Here is a 27,913-nt window from a genome sequence, read left to right as displayed (position 1 = left end):
CCTTTTACCATCAGAGAAATGATATCATCGAGAGATTAGGTAGCTTAATTTAGGTCACAGGGACTGATATTTCTTCATATAACTGTCTTATCTGTCATATAAGGTCACTCTGAGGTTTCTAGACCTCATGTCTTCTGGTTCCTACTTTAATCTAGGATCATGGTACTCTGCTAGAGAAAAGTTTAAGAAGGTTGTTCTGCCTCTGACAACCCCTTTTCTCCATCTGATGACAGAAAAGCAAAAGAAGGTGCTAACCGATAAGAATTGACCGATGGGGAGAGAGGAAGAGAACTCAGGCTATTGTCCTAAAGGTTTCTATTTCACAAGCAAATGGCTTAGGTAGCATAGTACACTGTATAGGGAGGTTCAAAAGTTTTTTCTTTTCTAAGATGCATACCATCATCTTTGTAGGGTTCAGATGAGACAGAGTAAACCATGATATGTTCCTCAGAAGATACAAAGACTCAAATCAAGAACTCCCACAGAGGACTTCCCTGGCAGTCCGGTGGTTAAGACTCTGCGCCTCCACAGTAGGGGGCGCTGGTTCGATCCCTGGTCTAATCAAGATCCCGCGTGCCATGAGGCGCAGCCAAAAAATAAAAAGAAAAGAAAAAAACAACTCCCACAGGCAGTCTTCAAATAACATGAGAAATTCATATTTTATTTAGTAGTCATGGAAACTGACCACATCGTAGAACTATCCATACTTGAAACTCACCATAAGTGAGTGAGAGTTGGCAAATCAAATAAAAAGTACTATCTAAAAGGGCTCTTCTCTGTAAACTAGGCTTAGGCTCATTTTAATTTTCCCAATTAAATCAGTGTTAAAATTCCCTCAAAATAATATACAACTTATTCGTTCTAAAGAATAAGTGACTTCAAGAGATAAAGTCCATCTCATGCCTTCAAGTAGATCTGTATGTAATTAATTCCTCACTACCAGAGTCTACTCTATTAAAACAAAACAAAGACTTCAGGGAAGGTTATTCTGCAATATTGCTTAGGAACCTAACATGACATTGAATAACATTATCTCTAATAAATTTGCCCTCATATGTGACCTCTGTCCCTCACATTGCAATAGTTTATTCCTTTTTGTCTGAAGAGGTGGAGATGAGCTAATGGTGGGTTAAATGCTTTAACTTTTATTCAGAATGCCCAGAGCCAAAAGATACACCCTAGATCAACGCAAACACATTAAGGAGAATTTCAAAGTAGTATACACATTTAGCTCAACTAGCTTCTGATATAGAAATGTTATGCTAGCCATTTCTTTTGCTATAAACCAGGAACAAATTTGAGAGAGGGCCAAAAAAAACCCAAAAACGAAAACAAAAGAACTTCACACTTTGCCTCAAAAAATGAAACTATAACTATTTTGGACTAAAATAAAAACTAGAGGACACAAGGTATGGAAATCTAAAAAGTGATTCTGGGACTTCCCTGGTGGCACAGTGGTTAAGAATCCTCCTGCCAATGCAGGGGACATGGGTTCGAGCCCTAGTCCGGGAAGATCCCACATGCTGCAGAGCAACTAAGCCCGTGCACCACAACTACTGAGCCTGCGCTCTAGAACCCACGTGCCGCAACTACTGAAGCCCGCGCGCCTAGAGCCCGTGCTCTGCAACAAGAGATGCCACCTAAGTGAGAAGCCCGCGCACCGCAGCGAAGAGTAGCCCCTGCTCACCGCAACTAGAGAAAAGCCCGCGCACAGCAACGAAGACCCAACTCAACACCCCCTGCAAAAAAAAAAAAAAAAAAAAAAAAGTGATTCTTTTGTTACAGAAGAGGGATTTAAGTGAAAAATCAGTTCCTACCGGGTACCATAAAACAGGAATGAAGAGGGGGAGGGGCAGGTCCTTTAAAGTCTTGGACATCAGAACAAAGGAACCAACTGAAAACACTCCGACTTGGAGTAGGTGAGGAGAGAAAGAGAGCCCCACCGAAATCCCGCTCCTGTTGGTTGCAGCAGCTGTCAGTGAGCTGGAAAGGGCAGTGAGCACGAACGAGCACCACTGTGCTCCAGTCTTGATTTGCTAATTTCAGAAGCATTTGTCTATCTTGTTCTACCTACACAACTAGTTAAAGAAATAATCCTAGTTTCAGGAAAAGGCTAATAATTTTCACTGGCAGGTGACCAGAGAAAACACATTCTTCAACGAGCAGTATAATAAGGCAATAAAAACAAGACAGTACTCATCAAACGTTTTTATCTGAAGCGCTCAAAACATATGCCAATGTTATACCCAGTTCCCACTTCCCCTTCACCATCTTCCCACAGCTGTGGGGGAAAAGCAGACCTTCTGTAGGAAGGGTGTCTCCTCTGCCTATCGATGTAAGTCTGAATACAACTTTAGGAAAAGGACCTCCCAAAGAGGTTGTGGATGGGGGCTTGTAGGATTCCTCAGGGCGCCAGATCCTCCAAGCCCTTGGTAAAGACTTTGCTCTACCACTTCATCGGCAGTGCGGGTAAACTCCCTCTTGGTAGCCACAGATGCTGCCAAGAAGAACAATTCTTCATTTGGGCCAGGTACCAAAAGGGAGAATTCAGAAAGAAGAGTAAGAAGGCATTTTCCCATCCAGAGATAAGTAAGGAAACTGACCCACTGACTCACTAATCTCTTTTTCTAGAGGTGGTATTGTTAACCTGGTTTTATGCTCAATGAACAGTGGTGTGGAAAGTTAAGTGTTCAAGAAGTAATTCGCTCAAAGTTGCAAAGTAGGTCTGTAACAAAGAGCATTATAGAATCCAAGGGTCAACTTCAGTGATAGATGTAGGTTATCAGAAGGGCCCTTACAGGTTTGAGAATTAGAAGTTGGAATACTTTTTTTTTTTTTTTTTTTTAATGGAGAACAGGAATGTGTAGGAAGACCTTAGGCCAATGATTTATCACGATACAGTGGTCCAACCCCATGGGGACTGAGATCAAAAGCAATTTTATAATGCAAGGTTTAAGTAATTAACAGGTAGTTCCATAGTTTTGCACAAAACACATAATTAGGTTACTATGGATCAGACTTATACTGTCAGACAGTGAAGGTGGTGAGTATGTCACAGACACTTGGTCTTAAAAGTTTGAGGAATATGGTTAAAATAAACATTCCAAGTAGTGGCTCTTTCCTGGGCCTCTGGCACAGATGTCTGAAGTCCTGCTCTGGACAAGATGAAGAGACTTTCTCCCCAGAGTAGTATGCTGAGCACATAAGATGTTCTTTGCTTCATTGGGATATCTAGAAGAAGCCAGTAGGGCTGCACTCAAGTACTAAATCTTGTGGACCAGATGACTTGAAATTTCAAATTTTTGATGGTTTGAAGTAGATGCCTTTTATAAAAAGAGTTTAAAAAGTCCTAATTCCTCTGTTTTTGAACTTTGGAACAATTTTAATAGTAATATTCTCCTTATTTTTTTCTGCTAGGCCTTGATATTACAGAAAAATCTTAGAACAATGTAATTGAAAGATGCTTATTAATTTTGAGAGAAAATCAGATAAATATCACCAACTAATCAGTAACCATCTTGAATGAATAGATTTTATAATGAACACATAAGTCACGATAAAAATAATTAGGATAAAAGGAATCTACATGATTTCATGAAACCAAAGTTTATAAATATAATTTTCTATTGCTTGAGATAAATCCAATAAATCTGAATGCAACCTTGGCTTGTCATGTCAAGGCACCCACTTAATGTTTGCTTCCCCTCACCCATACTCATGCCTCCAGGCAAGAAAGCAATTAAACTTAGGTTAAAAATCAGTTATCTGTCCACTTTTATGAGGTACCTAGAAGAGGCAAATTTACAGAAAAAGAAAGTAGACTACAGGTTACTAGGGGCTGGGGGTGGGGTAGGGAGAAGCAGGGAGTTACTGGTTGATGGGTACAGAGTCTCAGTTTGGGATGATGAAAAAGTTTTGGAAATGGATATTGGTGATAGTTGCACAATACTGTGAATGTACTTAATGGCACTGAATTGTACACTTATCAATGGTTAAAATGGTGAATTTATTATGTATATTTTACCACAATAAAAAATGATGTCTTTTTTAAAAAAAATATCCAGATAAAGGGTTCTTCAATCATTCTTTTATAATAATGTGGCTTAGGCAGTTCCCCAAATTTGTCTGTTCATCAGAATCATCTGAAGTGCTTGCTAAAGTTACAGGTTCTCTAGCCACACCCCAGAGTGGCTATTTGGGAACTACTGGACCCTAAGGATCATGAAGAGATAATTGGATGCTGTCTGTATTGGGGCACCATGGTGCCAATTCAAGAAGCTTATTGGGCTTCCCTGGTGGCGCAGTGGTTGAGAATCTGCCTGCCAATGCAGGGGACACGGGTTCGAGCCCTGGTCTGGGAAGATCCCACATGCCGCGGAGCAACTAGGCCCGTGAGCCACAATTGCTGAGCCTGCGCGTCTGGAGCCTGTGCTCCGCAACAAGAGAGGCCGTGAGAGTGAGAGGCCCGCGCACCGCGATGAAGAGTGGCCCCCACTTGCCGCAACTAGAGAAAGCCCTCGCACAGAAACGAAGACCCAACACAGCCATAAATAAATAAATAAATAAAATTAATAATAATAATAATAAATTTAATTTAAAAAAAAAAGAAGCTTATTAACACTTAGACCTATTCCTCTGTCCTGTGTTTTCTTTTGTTTTTGCTTTTTACAAATTTTTTTATTGTGGTAAAATACACATAACAAAAAATTCATTGTAACCATTTTTAAGCGTACAGTTCACTGATATTAAGTACATTCACACTGTTATGCAACCATCACCACCATCCAACTCCAGCGCTCTTTTTATCTTGCAAAACTGAAACTCTATACCCATTAAACAATACCCTCCCATTCCTCCAGCCCCTGGCAGCCACTATTCTATTTTCTGTCTTTATGGTTTTGACTACTCTAAGTACGTCACATAAGTGGAATCATACAGTATTTGTGTTTTTGTGACTGGCTTATTTCACTCAGCGTGGTGTCCTCAAGGTTCATCCATGTTGTACCATGTGTCAGAATTTCCTTCCTTTTAAGGCAAGTGATATTCTATTATATGTATATACCACTGTTTGCTTATCCATTGATTCACTGATAGTCATTTTGGTTACTTCCACGTTTTAGCTATTGTAAATAATGCTGCTATGGGCATGGGAGTACAAATATCTCTTTGAGACTCTGCTTTGGATATGTACACAGAGGTGGTAATTCTATTTTTAATTTTCTGAGGAACCACTATACTGTTTTCCATAGCAGCTGTTCCGTTGTACATTCGCACCAACAGTGCATGCACAATGGTTCCAGTTCCAGTTTCTCCACATCCTCGCCAACACCTGTTCTTTTCTTTTTCTAATAGTAGCCCTCCTAATGGGTGTGAGGTAGTATCTCACTGTAGTTTTGATTTTCATTTCCCTAATGATTAGTGATGTTGAGCATCTTTTCATGGCATCTTTTCATTTCATTCATGGCTTATTGATCATTTGCATATCTTCTTTGGAGAAATGTCTATCGAGTCCTTTGCCAATTTTTAAATCAGGTTTTTTTTTTTTTATGGTTGATGTCCTTGTGTTTTAACAGTTGTCAGATTTATTACATAGAGAAGGATATGGTTTGAGCTGCCAATACAGAAGTCATTTTTGAGAGATAGTATGCTGTTGTTTAACTAAGGTTAAACAGTCATTAAGAGCCCTCTCTGTGCCAGGCTAGGCACTAGGATTAAAAAATTCAATAAGTTATGGTCTTTGTGCCCAAAGAACTTAAAGTCTAATGGAGAAGACAAAAACTGATTTCAAAACAATGTTGATGAAGTAATGACAGGGAGGACAGGGTTTAGCCTCCTTGGTGGGTTGAGGTAGAGGGCTGCTGAGGGCAGGTGTTCTAGAGGAGGTGCTACCTGAGATGAGTACTGAAGCGGGAGTTTATCTAGGCGGAAGGACGGGGGTGGCAGGGCTACAGGCAGAGCCTCAACAAAGGCATCCCCATGGCAAGCAACATGTGAGATGAGAGGAACTACCAGTACTTGAGTTCAGTATAATTGGAGAGTAGCTTTTCAGGCACGGAGTTGCTGGAAACGAGGCTGAAGAGGGAGGCAGAGATCAGGTCACAGAAAGTCTTGTGTGCTTCATTCTATAGATGGTGCGGGCACCTTTAAATGGTTTCAAGTAAAAGAATAATAATAGCAGCACAGTCAGATTTTCTTCGTATATAGATAACTTGACTGTAAAGGGAGCAGAATTTCAAAGGTTCAAGCAAGAACCGGAGCAATGATAAGGGGAATCAAGAACTATTTTGAAGGGGAGAACAGTGGGACTTTTTAGCTGACTGAATGTGAGAGGAGTCTAGAATGATAGCGTATAATTTTGGGGAACCCACGAGGAGAGGCAGATTCAAGGGTGAGGGTGAGGAGTTCTGTTTCTGACATACTGAAAATTCGGTGACTGTCAGACATACCAGTAGTGATGTCTGAGGCTGATGGCACACTGCATGTGTGGGTCTGGTGCTCAGGGAGAGTTCAGGGCTAGAAAGTCATTTGCCTAAGGTAGTAGGAAAAGTCAAAGGAGACAAGACTGCTCAGTAACCATGTGTAGTGAGAAAAGTAATGAGCCAAGAATGAAACCCTGGGATAGACCAACATTTAAGACGAATACAGGAGAGTAACTTTTTTTTTTTCTCGCCCACCTCCCCTCCCCCTGCCGAGAGTAACTTTTTAAAAGACACTGAGGGGCTTCCCTGGTGGCGCAGTGGTTGAGAATCTGCCTGCCAATGCAGGGGACACGAGTTCGAGCCCTGGTCTGGGAAGATCCCACATGCCGCGGAGCAACTAAGCCCGTGTGCCACAACTACTGAGCCTGCGCGTCTGGAGCCTGTGCTCCGCAACAAGAGAGGCCGCGATAGTGAGAGGCCCGCGCGCCACGATGAAGAGTGGCCCCCGCTTGACGCAACTAGAGAAAGCCCTTGCACAGAAACGAAGACCCAACACAGCCAAAAAATAAATTAGTTAATTAAAAAAAATAAAAGACACTGAGGAGGACTGGTCAGAGAAGTAGGAAGAAAGAGGTAGTGGAAAGGGCATAACTTTGAAGCCAAACAGACTGTTTCGAATCTTTTCTCCACTACTTATTGTATGGTCTTGAACAAATTAGTTTGTGAGCCTCAGTTTTCTTGTCTATAATATAGAGACAATACCATGTAGATTGTGATGAGGATTAAATGTGATACTGCAGGAATTATAACTTTAAAAAGTGCCTGTCACAATGCCTACCTCATTGTAGGCATTCAACAAATGTTATCTCCTTTTTTTGTTAGTCTGGCCCTTTTATGTTTCTTTCTCTGTAAGTAACAGGAAGTAGGGTATCCTTAGTTTTTATATTTTTTATATAGCTTTTAGGTTAACTAAGGGTCAAATTGGAGACAGCTTGACCTCTGTCCATCTACATTTACTCTAAACTGAAGCCACAAAGATGCAAGAAATTCAGGTTTGCAATGGTACTCTCAATGTTCACATAACTACTGCTAATCTACTATGTTATTTCTATTTTTCCAGGACACTAGTCCTTGGGAGTTACTTTGCAATGAATAGAATGGGTAAATAATAACATATTTGAAAAAGACTAGGAATTCTAACAATTGTTAGAGGTGACACCAGTTTCATTTTTGGCTCAAGGAAGCTATAGGAGTTTTATGTATGGCAGTTAGTGAAAAGGTGCTGGAATGCTCCAAAACATTAACATTAGAAAAGGAAAAATTCTACATGACTAAAGATTAGTTTGATAGAGATTTTTTTCTACTGGAAGCTAAAACACTCTGTCAGGCCTGCTTTTAATAATCTGTAAGCTTCAATGAAGCAAGTGTCATTTAAAGCTTTGAAGGGAGAGAAAAAAGGGTGTTTCAAGTCCCGCAAACAATTTACTGCTCCAGTATTCCTAATAATTACGTGAGTATTTTTCCTTTTGACTGGAGAGCAAAGGAAAATGGAAACCTGTGGAAACTGGAGTTGGACAAGAAACAAAGTTCATAGATGAAATCCTGTCTAATACTGGCAACTGAAACAAGACTCACCTGTTACGTCCTTTGCAAAACTGACCCAGCTCAGTCCCTTTTTTTTCCCCTCAGTGATTTTTAAGTGTCACAAAAGGCTCTTCAGGCCGAATTAAACAATCATGGGAAAGTTCTTTCAGGAAAAAGATGCAATGATTGTTGCACTTTGTCTTGACTATGCCCTCGGTAGGCCATTTCCCGGTCAGGAATTTATTTCTCTAATTAGAGTGATGAGCTCAAAAGAAGCAATTTTAAATCAATCAGTAAAACAAAAATATCTCCAAATAACACAATAGTTTTATTTCTGTGATAATTACCTTCCTTTATTCCAAACTGAAACTGTGACTATCTCTATTTTTTACTGCACGGTTAAAAAAGATGACCTTCAAGAATCTATAAACTAGTTCCTGGGATACAGTAGGCACTCAATAAATACTTGTTGAATGAAAGAATGAATAAATAGAGCAAAACAATCATCTTCTCCTTACAGCCTCTGTTATTTTTGTATTAATCTAAGGCTAATTTAGGTTCATGACAGTCACATCGTCCTGTTGCCCAATACTCAATTTAAGTCTCTTGTAGTCTTACTGTTAAGTTGCTTGTCATTATGCCTCTTTTTTTTTTGGGTGCACCTTGCAGCTTGCGGGATCTTAGTCCCCCCCTCACCGACCAGGGATCAAACCTGCGCCCCCTGCAGTGGAAGCGCAGAGTCCTAACCACTGGACTGCCAGGGAATTCCCATGCCTCTTGTTCTTTTCTTTCTTTTTTAAAATATTTATTTATTTATTTATTTGGTTGTACCAGGTCTTAGTTGCAGCAGGCAGGCTCCTTAGTTGCAGCTCACCAGCTCCTTAGTTGTGGCATGTGAACTCTTAGTTGTGGCATGCATGTGGGATCTAGTTCCCTGACCAGGGATCGAACCTGGGCCCCCTGCATCGGGAGCTCGGGATCCTATCCACTGCGCCACCAGGAAAGTCCCCCATGCCTCTTTTTCCTGACCAGCTTTTTCAATCGGGTATTTTTCAAATTCAATTTTTATTTATATTTATTATACTTATATTTTCCTATTTGATTTGTAAAATGAGCCTGTTGCTGGAACACGTATCCCTGGAACACAGAGGTAACAGTTAACACACAAACAACAACAGATTAGATTCTCAGCCTCTTTGGCATCCTCTAAATCACCTATCATGACACTCATTATACTTGTATTACTTATGCATTCACTCATCTATTTATTCAACAAATATTTACTAAGTCTTAATAAGTGCCAGGCCCCATTCTCAATGCTGAGGATACAGCAATGAACAAAAGGGACTCAAATCCCTGCCCCTATAGAGTTTACATGAGAGTGCAGGCAGGGTCAGGCAAAACACAAGAAAAACACGTCATGAAAAACAAAATAGTACAGTGTTTGTTCCAGATTAAAAGAAACTAAAGAGACATTACCAAGTACAATGTGTAAACCTTGATTTGACCCTGGGTCAGAAAACAAACAGCTATTAAATATATTTGAGAACAACTGGGGAAATTGTAATTTGCACTGGAAGTTAGATTATGTTATGGAATTATTATTCATTTTCTTAAATGTGATAATGAGACTGGGGTTATGCAGGAGAAGAGGGGAATGTTCTTACTTTTAGGAGATTAAGTATGTAGGGGTTAAGTGTCATGATTCTTGTAAGTTAGTTTCAAATTATCTATCCATCCATCCATCCATCCATCCATCCATCCATCCATCCATCCATCCATCCATCTATCCATCTGCCTACCTACCTACCTATTGTGCACAAATGTAACAAATGTTAGCATTTGGTGAATCCAAGTTACTCCCATAACTTTCTTGTAGGTTTGAAAATTTTTTAAATGAAGAGTGGTGGGTGTAGGGGAAATCTATTGTATTTCTAGTCAGAGATGTGGGACGATTAATTGATTTGACTTTTGTTTCTCAATATTTTTCCATAAATGTGTTACTCCCTCATCTTGAAAAGATTTCCTTTCATTATACATATAGCAACACTGGTCCTGTCACTTTCCCTTTTCTATTGCAGCCATAGGAAAAGCTGGGATATGGGATAGCCATAGGATAGGATATTCTCTCAAAATAAAATACCTCTTTGTTATGACTTTGTTAAATCAACATTTCTTAAGTGGAGCATAGGGTACCAGATATTATCTTGTTCGGCAACAGACCACAAGAGAAACTGAAATAGAGATGTTTATTACAGACAGGTCCTGGAGGAAGCACAAAGCATACCTCAAGGGGCCACAGGGGGAGGTCAAGGCAGAGAGAAGACAGAGAGTGACAGGACCTGGGGCAACAAGGCTTTATTAGGGTCTGTGGGTGGAGAACTTTGGGGTTCCTGGGCTAAGGCCGGATTGGTCAATTCAAACCAAAAGAGTGGGCTTTTGGTAAGCTCCCATGGGGGTCTTATCTAAGGGGCAAGGTGAAAGCCCTGGGAGGCAGGGGAGACTGCTAGTGGTAAAGTCACATCAGGAACTTATATTTGTTTGTGACTTTGCAGGCTGTTATCTAAGGCATGCACTTGCTGAGGAAGCTGGTATCATTTTAAGGTCTCTGCAGGCCAAACAAAATGGATTGCAAGGCAGCAAAAGCATGGAGTAGCTTAGCTAAACTCTCAACACTCCTCAAACTTGATCTGAAATAATGCTTTTATAACTGAATTTAGAAAAGTAATATAATAATTGCAAAGTGTAGGAAAAATATAAGGACAAAGTACGAAGGAAATAAACCGTGAAGCCAGTAATATGGGGTGTGTATTAGAATCTTATGGTTGCTTTAACAAATTATCACAAACTTGGTGGCTTGAAATTACTGAAATTTATTCTCCTATAGTTCTGGAGGCCGTAAATCCAAATTGAGTCTTAACAGGGCTAACATCAAGGTGTCAGCGGCTTGATTCCTTCTGCAGATCCGGGGAGAATCTATTTCTTTGGCTTCACCATCGACTAGAGGCTGTCCTCACTACTTGGCTTGTGGCCCCACATCACATCACCTTCCCCTGTTCACTGCTTCCAGCTTTCACATTGTCTTCTTCCTCTTCTGTCATAAAGTCTCCCACAGTCTGCCTCTTATCAGGATACCTGTGATTACATTCAGGTCCACCTGGATAATCCAGGAAAATCTCCCCGATCTCAAGATCCTTAACTTAATCATATCTGCAAAGTTCTTCTTGTCATATAAGATAACATTCACAGGTTCCAGGGATTAGGACCTGGGTATCTTTGGGTGCCATTATTCAGCCTACCACAGAGTGAGAGAAAATAAAGGGTCACATGAATAAGTAAGAAATAAAGGAGGCTGGGACTTAAATGGTGGTGCAGTGGTTAAGAATCCGCCTGCCAATGCAGGGGACACAGGTTCAAGCCCTGGTCCAGGAAGATCCCACATGCCGCGGAGCAACTAAGACCATGCACCACAACTACTGAGCCTGTGCTCTAGAGCCTGTGAACCACAACTACTGAGCCCGAGTGCTACAACTACTGAAGCCCGCGCGCCTAGAGCCCATGCACTGCAACAAGAGAAGCACGGCAATGAGAAGCCCGCGCACCACAATGAAGAGCAGCCCCCGCTCGCCACAACTAGAGAAAGCCCGCGCGCAGCAACGAAGATCCAACGCAGCCAAAAATAAATACATGAATAAAATTTTATTAAAAAAGAAATAAAGGAGGGAATCTTCACTCATTCTTTGAAAATAAATTAGAAGGCACAATGTCATTCCTCCTCAGAAAGGGTATTTCTCATCACCGTAAAACACTTAGACTGAGCTGGGAAACCCGAATGGATGTATTCAGACCTTGGTTTGATTCTGTTGCACTAATTATTTAACTGCTATACCTCAATTTCCTCATCTTTAAAATGGAGATAATAATAATACTTAAATGGTGGTTGAGAAGATTCAATATTATAATGCATGTAAAGATTTAACACAGTTCTTGACACATGGTGAGTGCTCATTAAATGATGGCTACTATTATAATTATTTTATTATTCACAGAACAGGCTGTGCAACCCTCATGATGCTAAATCAGTACACAGTTTTTCCAGAGGCCTCTAGTGACCCCTTCTTCTATGTGCATTCTATATAAGTCAATAAGTAAAGCTTACTCAAGTGTCAAAACTTAAAAAAAAAATTTTTTAAGCGTATCTTATCTCTAACTGTATCACAAACTTCCTTGGCTTACTAAAAAGATGATAATAAACACAAGTAACCTTTTGTTTATCAACTCTGGTTCAACATTATGACTATTGCTTACTGCCCTGGCCATAATAGAAAGATACCCTCGATGAACAAAAAGATTAATAAAGCCTTTACATGTCCCCTATATGGTAAATGACCTTAAAATACTGTTTGCTTGTTTTAAATATGGATTTTCTCTTGTTTGTCTTTAATATGGATTTTCTCTTCACTGGTTCTCTAGTGACTTTCTTTTCTGATAACATTTATCACCACTGTCAGTGTGTGGCTAAGGCAACACTTTAGACCCTCCTCACTACTTTTTTATCTGCTGCTGCTGACCTGATCAGTACTTGAAGGTTATGCATTTATAAGTAAACGGATTCTCTGTCAAACTCTTGGGAGACTTTCTGCCTCTCCTACAAAGACACATATAAACTCTGTAAACACTGGCTCCTCAGGGGCCATTTTTACTTACTTTCAAATCAGTGACCATGTTCTGAACATGTTAGAAGTTTGATTGCTATGTTGGTGAGTTGCTAAGTAGCGTTCTACCACATCAGACATTAGCCTGAGGATCTGTCTAATGATTAATACAAATCAAAACACTAGTAAATGAACCAGTTTAGGGTATGACAATATCTTCAATTTAATGATCTTATCTTACAAAAGTGGCCCAGTGAATTACTCTGTCCACCTGGGGTTCAAGAGTTCTTATGCTTTTGTTTACAAAGAACTTTACACAATCCTTGAGGCTAGTATGGATACTATGTATCCATATGTATATATAAACAGAGGAACTCTAGGTTACCCAGTGATTTAGCCATATTTATTCTTGTTTCTAAATTTTTACTGTCAACATCAACTCTCTGGCTTAATTGAGCCCTTTGTTGATACACTTTTTGTTTGTTGGTTTAATTCCCCCCTAAATTACTCCTTGCCCTCATGGAAGGTGTGTGAACTAACAAGTCTTCTTATCTTTGCTGCAGACTGGGGCCCCTCAGTCTTAGCTTAGTGGCCCATTTCTAGATGGAAAGGAGAGCAGGACTCATACAAGTTGATGTACTACACAGTTAAAATTTTAAGAATTCTCATATCTGTTAAATATAAATATAGATGTTTATATTTTATCTTAACAAAACCAAACAAAATCAATTTTTGGATTAACTGTCATTCAAACTATCTGTGTCACTGGTATTTGCAGGCTGACTATACATTTTAAGTATGCCTATTAAGTGTTAAATATTTTTTTATGTTATGTTCTTTTTTTATTTTTAGTTTTTATTTTTATTTATTTTTGGCTGCATTGGGTCTTCGTTGCTGTGTGTGGGCTTTCTCTAGTTGCGGCGAGCGGGGGCTACTCTTCGTTGCGGAGCACGGGCTCTAGGCACACGGGCTTCAGTAGTTGCAGCACGTGGGCTTCAGTAGTTGTGGCTCGCAGGCTCTAGAGCGCAGGCTCAGTAGTTGTGGCACACGGGCTTAGTTGCTCCACGGCATGTGGGATCTTCCCGGACCAACACGCTTGAACCCGTGTTCCCTGCATTGGCAGGCGGATTCTTAACCACTGCCCCACCAGGGAAGTCCCTATCAGTTATGTTCTTAATGCAATATATGCAGTACAAAAATAGTTCATTCATTTTAGTTTACAAAACAGATATAATGAATATTGTGATATATGGTGCTTCCTTCTCTGTATTTTCCAGGAATCTAAAAAACCATGAGTTTTTCTTGTCCTGCTCACAATAGCTTTATAGTAAGGACCACGTGTATTAGGTGTATATTAGCAACAGTATAAAAGCAACTGCCATCTATGGAGTGCCTGCTGTGTGCTAAGCACTATACGGAGTACTTTTTATAATGTGGTGGTTTTAAGGTCCACAGAATTCTATGATATTCCCCTCCCTTCCCCTTGAGTATGGGTTAAACTTACTGATTCACTTCTAAAGAATAGACTAAAATAAAAGTGACAGTATGTGACTTCAGAGACTCGGTCATAAAAGGTACTGATGCTTCCTGTTTGCTCTCTCTCTGAGATCACTTTTTCTGGGGAAGCCACTACCATATCATGAGGAACTTATGATGAAGAACTGAGGCCTCCTGCCAACAGTGATATGAGTGAGTTTAGGAGCAGACCTCCCAGTCCCATTCAAGCCTTCAGGTGGCTGCAGCCCCAACCCAAATCTTGATTTCTACCTTATGAGGGACCTTGAGCCAGAACCACCTAAGTGAGCCGCTCCTGGATTCCTGACCCTCCGGACCTGTGTGACATACGCATTTATTGTTTTAAGCCTCCACGTTTTGGGGTAATTTATTATATACTGATAGATAACTAATACATATATATTTAACTAGTACACATATATTATCTTTTTTATTCCCACAACCACCATGGAATAGATGGTGTTATCTTCATGCAAATTAGAAAACAAAGGCTCAGGTGGTTAAGTAATTTATTCAAGGTCATAAGCAAGTAATGGTAGACCCATGACACCAAGCCCATATTTTTTGTACTATATTATACTATGACTTTTCAGGTCCTGTTTCTTTCAGGCAGCTTATTAGCTATCTCTCCCACCTTTGATTAGCCTGCTATCAATGCTTTCATGCAAATAATGGATTAAAAAAAAAAAGATAGGCTTAAGAATAGTCCGGAATCATACTTCTGGACTATTCCCCCCTCCAGCATGACATGAACTCATTAATTAGCACAATTTGATACGACTGTTCAACCAGTTATATGTTGTTCAACCAGCCTGTATTCTTTCTGCTTCTTCACAAGGATATCATGGAGATGTTGTCAAGGTCTTGTTGAAACCCAATTAAACTATACAAATACAATAAATATAGCTAAATATTAGAATAATCTTATGATAAGTATAGCTAAAACTAAGTACAGCTTTCTCCCAATTTGTCTGGTAATGCCTTCAAAAACGGAATAAGTTTGCATTAACTATTTCACTTGCTCCTCCTTCAGGATTATTGCCATTACAATCATTCATCTTTTATCACTCCCGTCACAATCATCACTGATTTTGATAAAAAAGTACGTTACACACATTATTTGATTTACAACTCAGGACTACCCTATGAAGTAGGTTCTCTTATTATTTCTGTTTTACCAATAAGGAAATTTGGCTTATAGAGATAAATAATTTGCCTAATGTCATTTTACTAAGAAGTGAAACATGGGGTTGAAATCAGGCCTTCTTTACCCACCAAGCCTGCGCTCTTTTTCTTTTCCTTTTCTTCTCTACTCTACTCATCTCTTCTCTCCTCCCCTTCCTCCTTCCCTCATCCCCTCCCACCCCCTTCTTTTTCAGTAAACTCTGATAGGCTTACAGTGACTACAACTTCCTTTTCTAAATACCTACAATTTATTCTTTTTAATAAATAGTTGAAGAATATCACCCAAGATGGATGGCAAGGTCGTCAGCCTTCAGCCTGCTGAAATGACCTTCTGACTCCAATCTGCTGGAACTTCTCCTCTCCACCTGCCATGCCACCCTCCCCCTGCCCATCCCCCATCCCCTCCACACAACGTGCACACTTTCTGCTTTCTCAAAGACTGCCAGCAGTGGTTCAGCCAGTTTATCTACTGGGCCTCAGCACCTCAGAATGTAAATTAGGCCCAGAAACTTGAGCTCATTTAAAGCAGTTAGGTGATCTCTTATAATCTCAGCTATATTTGATTACATTCTCTGGAACCAGTGTTTATTTTATCTTTTCCAGTCCAAAGAGCATCCTCTTTGACTGAGAAGACTATATCAAAATAAGAGGTTTTGCTTTCTCGCTTTCATTCATTAATATTATACCACCCACCTAGTCTTCATTGCTCTTTTTTGCTCTGGTGTAATTTTTTTAAAAGGAAGACTTTTTATATTGTCTTCAGTATTTTGTCACGATTCTCAGTTTTCCTAGTCTCTTATTTTCCCTTTAATTTAATACAATATAAATATAAACATTCATTTGTATATATAGTTGATCTTTGAACAATGCAGGGGTTAGGGGCACCAGCCCCCCATGCAGTTGAAAATCTGCCTATAACTTCTAACTCCCCCAAAACTTAACTACTAATAGCCTACTATTGACCTGAAGCCTTACTGATAACATAAACAGTCAATTAACACATATTTTGTATGTTATATTATTATATACTGTATTCTTACAATAAAGTAAGCTAGAGAAAAGAAAACATTATTGGGCTTACCTGGTAGTGCAGTGGTTAAGAATCTGCCTGCCAATGCAGGGGACACAGGTTCGAGCCCTGGTCTGGGAAAATCCCATGTGCTGCAGAGCAACTAAGCCCGTGTGCCACAACTACTGAGCCTGCAAGCCACAACTACTGAAGCCCGAGTGCCACAACTACTGAAGCCCACACGCCTGGAGCCTGTGCTCCGCAACAAGAGAAGCCACCACAATGAGAAGCCTGCACACTACAATGAAGGGTAGCCCCCGCTCATCGCAACTAGAGAAAGCCCGTGCACAGCAACGAAGACCCAACGCAGTTAAAAATATATAAATAAAACAAACAAAAAAAGACATTATTAAGAAAATCACAAGGAAGAGAAAACACATTTACAGTACTGTACTGTTTTTATACCGTTAAGTTTACATAGTCTGTTTACAAGTGAATCATCTGTCAGTATCTACAACAATATTGTCTTATACGATATAAAACACTGTAGATGTTACATGTATTACTAACACTAGACATCAAAAATGAAAAGATAATGTGAAAAAGAAATTCATATTTATTTCCAGGTATAATGATTCATGTATTGATAACGAAGCAGCAATACGATTACTGTACAGTAGGCTAGCCTATACACAAGTGAATAAATCATTATAAAATTTGTATGGCATACAGTATTATGGTCATATTCATAATGCAGTACTGGAAATATTGCTACATTTAAAAAAAAACACTTACCTGTGATGACACGATGATACAAAGTTTCTCCAATTACAAGAAAGGGAGGCATACTGTATGGTAATGTAATTCTTTGGAAGCAAAGTTATAAAACAGGAAGAAAACTAACAGATTGTTAACTTTGTATTAAATATCACTCACCTTATGCTTGTGTACGGATAGACTAACTACCTCATTACCAGTCTTGCACACAGTGTTCTACATGATGAATACTTAGGTGATAATGATGGTGATGACACACAAACATCTCATACAGTTCTTGCTGTTCAGTTATTACATTTTCACATGAAGATACCCACACATACATACACAACAGATAAGTTTATGACATGATTATTTACTCTTCATTAAGTGGAAGTCTTCACGTTGAGTAGGCTGAGGAGGAGGAGGAAGAGGAGGGGTCGGTCTTGCTGTCCTAGGGGTGGCCGAGGTGAAAGGGGAGGCAGCAGAGGCAGGCACACTCGGTGTAACTTTACAGAAATATATCATAATTTGTCTGACATTTTTGCCTTTTCATTTCTCTAAAAATATTTCTATATAGTACTGATCCTTCTTTTACTGTTTGCTTTAGTTTCAGAGCCTGTATCATAGAAGAATAACTGGAACCCTTCTGCCAGACTGTCTAATGTCAGTATGTTTTCTGGAGCTACTTCTACGTCTTCTTCCTCATTGCCTGGCACTGGTTCAAAAGCACTCAACTCCACCAGGTTATCTTCTGGTAATTCCTCTGGTGTGGTGTCTATTAGCTCTTTTTTTTTTTTTTTTTTTAAATAAATTTATTTATTTATTTATTTATTTGCTGTGTTGGGTCTTCGTTTCTGTGCGAGGGCTTTCTCTAGTTGCGGCGAGTGGGGGCCACTCTTCATCGCGGTGCGCGGGCCTCTCACTATCGCGGCCTCTCTTGTTGCGGAGCACAGGCTCCAGACGCGCAGGCTCAGTAGTTGTGGCTCACGGGCCCAGTTGCTCCGCGGCATGTGGGATCTTCCCAGCCAGGGCTTGAACCCATGTCCCCTGCATTGGCAGGCAGATTCTCAAGCACTGCGCCACCAGGGAAGCCCTATTAGCTCTTGAATTTCTCCAAGATCCATATCTTGAAACCTCTCAAACCAACCCCCCCAACTTTTTTTTTTTTTTTTGCCATATCCACAATCTCTTTCATGATTTCCTTGATTGGCTCTGTTGTAAATCCTGTGAAGTCATGTACAACATCTGGACACAGTTTTTGCCAGCAGGAATTTATTGTTTTGGGCTTGATGGCTTTCACGGCTTTTTCTATAACAAAAATGTCATCTTCAATGGTGTAATCCTTACAGACTTTCATGATGTTCTCTCTATTGGGGTTCTCTTTCATAGTGCTGACAATCCTTTCCATAGAGTACATGTGTAATGAGCCTTAAAGGTCCTAATTATCCCCTGATCTAGAGGCTGAATTAGAGACATTGTGTCTGGGGGCAAGTAGACCACTTCAGTGCCTTCAGTGTTGAACTCATGGGGTTCTGGGTGGTCAGGGGCATTGTCCAATATCAAAAGAACTTTAAAAGGCATTCCCTTACCGGCAAGGTACTTCCTGACTTCAGGAACAAAGTGTCGATGAAACCAGTCCAGAAAAAGGGCTCTCGTTGTCCAGGCCTTCTTGTTGTACAACCAAAAGACTGGCAGCTGGTGTTTATCTTTTTCCCTCAAGGTTTGAGAATTAGCAGCTTTACAGATGAGGGTAGTCCTGACCATGCACTTGACTGCATTTGCAAAAAACAGTAGAGTTAGTCTGTTTCTTTCTGCCTTAAATTCTGGTGCTCACTTCTCTTCCTTACTAATAAATGTCCTTTATGGCAATTTTTCTAGGATAGGGCACTTTCATCTGCATTAAAAACCTGTCCAGGCAGATATCCTTTCTCCTCAATGATTTTCTCAATGGCTTCTGGGAACTCACCTGTTGCCTCCTGGTCAGCAGAAGCCCCTTCTCCTATTATCTTGACATTTTTTTAAGCCAAACCTCTTTCTAAAATTATCAAACCATCCTTTGCTGACATTAAATTCTCCAGCTTTAGATCTTTTACCTTCCTTTTGCTTTAAGTTGTCATATAACAACTTCACTTTTTCTCAAGTCGTATTAAAGTCTATAAGCATGCCTTTCTTACAGCAATCCTGCACCCAGATAAAAGCTGCATTTTCAATGAGATAAAAAGTGCAATATTCCAGGGAGATCAGCTAGGTGCTTTGTGACCACCTAGAGGGGTGGGGTAGGGAGGGTGGGAGGGAGATGCAAGAGAGAGGAGATATGGGGATATATGTACATGTATAGCTGATTCACTTTGATATAAAGCAGAAACTAACACACCATTGTAAAGCAATTATACTCCAATAAAGATGTTAAAAAAAAATTGCAATATTCAATATTTCTCAAAAAGAGCAAGGTTTTTGCGACTGCTGACCTAGCTGCAACGATGACTTTATGAATTTCCCTTTCTTCTTCTTTTTTCCTTTTTTCGTTTTTCTTTTTTATAATAGTCCTTATATTGGATTCATTTATCTTGCAATGGTGGGCAATCACAGCTGCAGACCTCAATCTATGGTACATATCAAGCAGTTCAACTCTTTCTTGTCATGTCATGACTTTTCTCTGCTTCTGGGGAGCATTTCCAGCATCACTAGTGGCACTTCGTATGGGTCCACTGGTGTTGTTCAAGGTTTACAGTATTGTGCTAAACATGATGAAAAATACGTGTGATCTGCAAGAGGTCACCTTTTACTGTGATAAGCAGTACTGGAGATATGAACTGCCCAGGTGGAGATGATTAGTGTCACATTTTAAGTGGATACTCATGATGCTTGAGCTCACTGCAAGAGCAACAGGCGGTGGCTACAAAATTATTACAGTTGTACAGTATGCACTAGAGTTAATTTTATGCAGTTATGATTTAATACTGCATCTTTATGTTTGTTTTCATTTTTCTAGAAAGTGAATGATGCCATATATGGTCTGTAAGTATGTGCATAAGTTTTTATAAATTTTAGCTTTTTATAATATATTTGACTATTTTTATGGTAGTAAATGATAAAATAGACCACCATCTACATTTATTTTAGGCATTCATAACATACTTAATTTTAAAAGAATTTTTTTTAGATACTTCTAGGATACATGGTTCATCTGTGAGTTTTTTCAAATTGTTGCAAATCTTTGAAAAAATTTCCAATATATTCATTGAAAAAAAATCAGTGTGTAAGTGGATCCATGCAGTTGAAACCCATGTTATTCAAGGGTCAACTGTACTCTGAATGAGGCACTTTGCTAGATGCTAGGAACACAGGGGTAAGCAAGACAGAGAAATGTTCTCATGAAGCTTACAGTCTAATGAAGAAGACAGAATTTAAGCCAACAGTTATATGTACGAAAAGTGTTAGGAAACAGAGCTTATAAGAAGCATATTAAACCTTATTTAAAAGTTCAGAAAAGTCTGCCTAGAAAAAGAGACATTTAAAAAAGATACATTACCAATATTACATAAATGCCTTCAAAAAAGACAGGAGGAAATACTTTCAAACTCATTGTATGAGGCCAGCATCATCCTGACACTCCAGACAGATATTACAAGAAAAGAAAACAGCAGCCTAAAATACATTATGCAGATAGATGCAAAAATCATTAACAAAATATTAGTAAAAGGAATCCAATGATAGATATATAAAAATGATAATAAATCACAACTAAGGTGGATTTATTCACATCATAGCATAAAGGGGAAAATAATATGTTATCTCAATAGATGCAGAAAACCAATTAAAAACTGAATATCAATTCACAATAAAAATTCTCAGCAAACTAAGAATAAAAGTAAACTTCCTCAACCTAATAAAGGACATCCATGAAAAACCTCATATTTAATATGAAAGGTTGAAAACTCTTCTGCCATAATTGGGAACAAAGCAAAGATATCTGCTCTCACCACTTCTATTTAACATTGTAATGAGGTCCTACTCTGTGCAATAAAGAAAGAAAAAGGAAAAGAACCCACAGAGACTGGAAAGGAAGAAGTAAAACTGCCTCTGATTTGCATATGACATGATATTGCATGTAGAAGATTCTCAGGAATCTACAAAAAAACTACGAGGAATAATAAGTGAATTTAGCAAAGTCTCAGGATATAAGAGGAATATACAAAAAGCAATTATATTTCTATGTTCTTGCAATGAAAAGTTGGTAAAGAAAATAAATTTTAAAAATAACGCTATTTAGGGCTTCCCTGGTGGCGCAGTGGTTAGGAACCCGCCTGCCAATGCAGGGGACACAGGTTCAAGCCCTGGTCCGGGAAGATCCCACATGCCACGGAGCAACTAAGCCCACGTGCCACAACTACTGAGCCCGCGTGCCACAACTACTGAAGCCCGTGCTCCTAGAGCCCATGCTCCACAACGAGAGAAGCCACCGCAATGAGAAGCCTGCGCACCACAACGAAGAGTAGCCCCCGCTTGCCGCAACTAGAGAAAGCCCTCGCGCAGCAATGAAGACCCAATGCAGCCAAAAATAAAATAAAATAAAATAAAATAAAATAAAATAAAATAAAATAAAATAAAATTAAATAAAATTAAATTAAATTAAAAAACTTTGAAAAAAACCGCTATTTAAAATAGTAGCACAAAACATGAAATATATAGATAAATTTAATAAAATGTGTAAGATCTGTATATTAAACACTTTATGCTGAGAGACATTAAAGAAGACCTAAGAAAAAATTTACTATGTTCATGGATTGGAAGAGTCAATATTGCAAAGATAATAATTCTCCCCAAAACTGATCTACAGATTCTTCATATCTCAATCAAATTCTTTTTTTTTTTTTTTGTAGTGAATTAATAACTTTTAGGTAGAATTAATTCTTCACAGTTTTGAATCTGAACCTGGAACACAATACAGTATGCCTCTTCTTTCATTCAGGTCTCCTAATACTTCCTTCCTTAGGTTATTTCTAGAGAAAAATCCCCAAACAAAATCTGACCAAACTGAAATTGAAAAAAAAAAATCAATCGTAATATCACAATAAGCCACAGTCGAAAATCAACCACAAACTTAGATATGCTTTTCAATGGATATGTCAATCAAATTCTTGTTAGGCTTTTTTTTGTGTGTAGAAATTGACATTTATTCTAAAAGTTATATGGAAATTCAAGGGACCTCCAATGACCAAAACAATCTTGAAAATGCAAAAGTTGAAGGGCATACACTACCTTTCTATAAAGATAAAGTAATCAAGACTAAAGTTCAACAAATAGATCAATGGAACAAAATAAGAGAATCCAGAAATACACCCACACTTATATAATCAACTGATTTATTTTACAAAGGAACCAAAACAATTAAGTGGGAAAGGTGAAGTCTTTCAAAGAGTGGTGCTGGAACAAACAGCTAGCTATCCATATGGAAAAAAACAAAACAAAACCCTGACCTCAACTTCAAACCACACACAAAAATTAATTCAAGATGGATTATATACCTAAGCATAAAAGCTAAATTTCTAATGCTTTTAGAAGAAAATGTAGAGTAATACTGTTATGAACTTAGTGTAGGCAAAGATTTTTTTAGAGCAGACCCAGAAGGCCTAACCATAAAAGAAAAAGTCGATTTTTAAAACTTCTGCTCAATAAAAGACTCCACTAAGGAAATAAATAAACAAGCCAAAGAATGGGAGAGAGATCTGCAATACACATACCTCACTTGCATCCAGAGTATATAAAGAATTGCTGCTCAATGATTAAAATAAACAACCCACTAAAAATTGGGCAAGGGACATCCCTGGTGGTCCAGTGGTTAGGACTTCACTTTACAATGCAGGGGATACGGGTTCGATCCCTGGTCAGGGAGCTAAGATCCCACATGCCTCGTGGCCAAAAAACCAAAACATAAAACAGAAGTAATATTGTAATAAATTCAATAAAGACTTTAAAAATTGTCCACATCAAAAAATAATTTTAAAAAAATTAAAAATGGGCAAAAGATTTGAAGAGGCATTTCACAGAGGAAATGGTCAATAAGCAATAAAAAAGTGTTCAACATCATTAGTCATCAGGAAAATGCAAATTAAAACCACGAGATACTAGAAAGGTTACTTCATACCCATTAGAAAAGCTAAACTTAAAAAGACTATGCTTGCTTCAGAAGCACATGTATTAAAATTGGCACAATACAGAGATTAGCATGGCCCCTGTGCAAGGATGACACACAAATTTGTGAAGCAGTCCATATTCTAAAAAATAACATTATTGTGGTAATTATTTCACAACATACACATATATCAAATCATCACATAGTACACCTTAAACCTACACAATGTTATATGTCAATTTTATCTCAAAGCTGGAGGAAAAAAGAAGATTGACAACATCAAATGTTAGCAAGGATGTGTAACAACTGGAATTTTCAGATATTGCTGATAGAAGTGTAAAACAGTACAACCAATTTGGAAAACAATTTGTCAGCAATTTCACCGTTAGATATTTATCCAAGAGAAATAAAAACATATATCCACAAAACTCAGCCTCCTTTTTTGTTTTTTAAATTTATTTACTTACTTTACTTATTTTTGGCTGTGTTGGGTCTTCCTTGCTGCTCGCGGGCTTTCTCTACTTGTGGTGAGCGGGGGCTACTCTTCGTTGCGGTGCACGGGCTTATTATGGTGGCTTCTCTTGTTGCAGAGCTCAGGCTCCAGGTGTGTGGGCTTCAGTGGTTGTGGCGGGCAAGCTCAGTAGTTGTGGCTCACGGGCTCAGAGCGCGGGCTCAGTGGTTGTGGCGCACGGGCTTAGTTGCTCAGGGGCATGTGGGATCTTCCCGGACCAGGGCTCGAACCCATGTCCCCTGCACTGGCAGGTGGATTCTTAACCACTGTGCCACCAAGGAAGCCCCAGCCTCCTTTCATGATTAAAAACTCTGAACAATTTGGATACAGAAGGAATGCACCTCAACAAAATAAAAGCTGTATATTACAAGTTCACTGTTAACAAGATATTCAGTGGTGAAAGGGTGAAAGCTCTCCCTCTAAGATCAGGAACAAGACAAGGGTGCCGATTGTCACCACCTCTATTCAACACAGTACTGGAAGTTTTAGCCAGAGCACTTAGCCAAGAAAAAGAAATAAAAAGCATCAAAATCAGAAAGGAAGAAGTAAAACTGTCTCTGTTTGCAGATGATATGATCTTACATATAGAAAATCCTAAAAACTACAATCTAATCCAAAAAACTGTTAGAACTAATAAATTAATCCAGTAAGGTTACAGGACACAAAATCAACATACAAAAATCAGTTGCATTTTTATACACTAACAACAAACTATCTGAAAAAGAAATAAAGAAAATAATCCCATTCACAATAGCATCAAAAACAATAAAGTACTTAGGAATAAACTTATTCAAGAAGGTGAAAGATCTGTACATTGAAAACTGCAAGACTTTGATGAAAGAAATTGAAGACACAAACAAAGGCAAAGATATGTGTTCACCAACTGCAAGAATCAATAATGTTAAAATGTTCATACTACCCAAAGCCAACATAGATTCAATGTAATCCCTTTAAAAATTCCAATGGCATTTTTCACAGAAATAGAAAAAAAAAGATCTTAAAATTCATATGAAACCACAATAGACCCTGAAGAGCTAAGGCAATCCTGAAAAGAAAGAACAAAGCAGGAGGCATCACACGTCCTGATTTCAAACTATATTACAAAGCTAAAGTAATCAAAACAGTATGGTACTGGCATAAAAACAGACAGAGAAATGGTACAAACTTGAGAGCCCAGAAATAACCCCATACATATATGATCAACTAATATTTGACAAGATAGTCAAGAAAGAATAGCCTCTTCAATAAATGATGCTGGGAAAACTGGATACTCACATGCAAAATAATGAAATTGGACCTCTATCTTACACCATGCACAAAAAATAACTTGAAATGGGTTAAAGACTAATGTAAGACTGAAATTATAAAACTCCTAAAAGAAAGCATAAGGGAAAAGCTCCTTGACACTGGTCTTGTCAACAAGTTTTTGTATATATGACACCAAAAGCACAAGCAACAAAAGCAAAAAATAAACAGGAGGGACTACATCAAACTAAAAAGCTTCTCCACAGCAAAGGAAACAATTAATAAAATGAAAAGGCAACCTACAGAATGGGAGAAAATATTTGCAAACCATGTATCTGATAAAGGGTTAATATTCAATATATATGGCGAACTCATACAGCTCAATAGCAGAAACCCAAATAATCCAATTAAAAAACAGGCAAAGGACCCAGATAGACATTTTTCCAAAGAAGACACACAGATGGCCAACAGACAGATGAAAAGATGTGCAACATCACTAATCATTTGAGAAATGCAAGTAAAAACCACAATGAGATATCACCTCACACCTGTCAGAATTGCTGTCATCAAAAAGACAACAAAAATGTGGAGAAAAGGGAAACCTTGTGCACTATTGGTGGTTTTGTATATTGGTGCAGCCACTGTGGAAAACAGTATGGAGGTTCCTCAAAAAAATAAAAATAGAACTACCATATGATTCATCAATTTCACTTCTGGGTATTTACCCAAAGAAAACAAAAACACTATTTCAAAAACATATATGCACACCAATGTTCACTGCAGCATTATTTACAATATCCAAGATATGGAAGCAACCTAAGTGTCTATTGATAGATGAATGCATAAAGAAGATGTGGTATAGATATATAATGGAATATTAGCCACAAAAAAGAAATCTTGCCATTTGCAACAACATTGATAATCTAGGGCGTATTACGCTAAGTGAAATGTCAGACAAAGACAAAGTGAGATCTACATGATCTCACTTATATGTGGAATCTACAAAAAAAACACAAAACAACAAACAAGCAAACAAAACAAAATGAAAACAGTCTCAATAGACACAGAGAACAAATGGGTCATTGCCAGGAAGGTGGGGGCACAAAATAGGTGAAGTGGATTAAGAGGTACAAACCTCCAGTTATAAAATAAACAAGCCACAAGGATGTAACATACAGCATAAGGAATATGGCCAATAATACTGTAACAACTTTGTATGGGATCAGATGGATATTAGACTTATAATGGTGATTACTTCATAATGTATGCAAATGTCAAATCACTATGTAGTACTCCTGAAACTAACATAACATTGTATGTCAACTATATTAAAAAAAAAAAAAAGACAAGTGGTGGCAAGAATCTGGAGAAATGGTAACCCTCATACATTACTGGTGGGAATGTAAAATGGTGCAGCCATTTCGGCAGGCAGGCAGGTAGGCAGGCAGTTCCTCAAAAAGTTGAACATAGAATTACCATATGATCCAGCATCCCACTTCTAGGTATATACCCAAGAGAAGTGAAAGCATATGTTCACACAAAAACTTCTACACAAATGTTTGTATCAGTATTACTCACAATAGCCAAAAAAGTAGAAACAACCCAAATGTCTGTCAATGGATGAGTAGATAAATATCCATTGAATATCCATACAATGAAATATTATTTGGCCATAAAAAAGAAATATGGTATGGAAATGATACATTCTACAACATGGATAAACCTTCAAAACATTATTCTAAGTGAAAGAAACCAGACAAAGAAGCCCACATATTGTATGGCTCCATCTACATGAAATGTCCAGAATAGGCAAATCCATAGAGACAGAAAGTAGACTAGTGGTTGCCTAGGGCTGGAAGTGGGTGGGTGAGTAGTGGAAAGAGTAGGGGTAAGTATTTAGTAATTAGAGTTACTGCTGAGTATTTTGTGTGGGGGGGGGCGGAGAGTGGGTGACAAAAATGTTCTAAAAATGATTGTGGTGGGAATTCCCTGGTGGTCCAGGGGTTAGGGCTCCGCGCTTCCACTGCATGGGGCACGGGTTCGATCCCAGGTGGGGGAACTAAGATCCTGCATGCCACGTGGTGCGGCCATAAATAAACAAATACAAATTATTTTTAAAAATCTAATCCTTTAAAAAAATAAAATAAAGTGAAGTAAGTCAGAAAGAGAAAAACAAATATCGTATATTAATGCATATGTGTGGAACCTAGAAAAATGGTACAGATGAATCAGTTTGCAGGGCAGAAATAGACACACAGACGTAGAGAACAAACATGGACACCAAGGGGGAAAGTGGCGGGGGGTGGGGGTGGTGGTGGGATGAATTGAGCGATTGGGATTGACATATATACACTAATATGTATAAAATGGATAACTAATAAGAACCTGCTGTATAAAAAAATAAATAAAATTAAAAAATTAAAAAAATAAAAAATAAAATAAAATTGATTGTGGTAATAGTTGCACAACTCTGTGAATATACTAAAAACCACTGAATTGCATGCTTTAAGTAAGTGAACTGTATGTCATGTGAATTATATCTCAATCAAGCTACTGTTAAAAAAGTATTTTTAAGAACGGTTTATACAATCTTTTGCTTGAATTTTCTGTTCGTTTCTTTCATTCAATTTTCTACTGAGCTTTTATTATTTTTATTATTGATTTTTAGGAACTCCATATGTAAGGAAATTAGCCCTTCACCTGTGATATATGTTGCAAATATTTCTCCTTGTTTGTTGTTAATCTTTTATCCTTATTTATAGGATTTTTTTTGTCAAGCAGATTTTTCATCCTTTTTATCTAATGAAATATATCAATCTTTTCTTTTATGGCTTTGATGTTCTCAGTCATATTAAGAAAGGCTTTGCTTTCTGTTAAACTATAAAAACACTTTTC

The 27,913-nt window shown here is 38.4% G+C and overlaps 1 protein-coding gene and 1 pseudogene across 2 annotated transcripts in view; one reads left to right on the top strand and one right to left on the bottom strand.

Annotated features, from left to right (window-relative positions):
* C8H11orf49 (chromosome 8 C11orf49 homolog) overlaps positions 1-27,913 on the bottom strand; it is a 199,904-nt gene that overhangs the window by 51,507 nt on the left and 120,484 nt on the right. The window lies entirely within an intron of this gene.
* Positions 23,308-23,407, top strand: LOC118900338 (annotated as a pseudogene).

This window comes from Balaenoptera musculus, chromosome 8 (genome assembly GCF_009873245.2).
Source record: "Balaenoptera musculus isolate JJ_BM4_2016_0621 chromosome 8, mBalMus1.pri.v3, whole genome shotgun sequence".
In the NCBI taxonomy this organism is placed as follows: Eukaryota; Metazoa; Chordata; class Mammalia; order Artiodactyla; family Balaenopteridae; genus Balaenoptera; species Balaenoptera musculus.
Note: the sequence above shows the minus strand (reverse complement) of the source record. Positions and strands in the feature narration are given on the sequence as shown.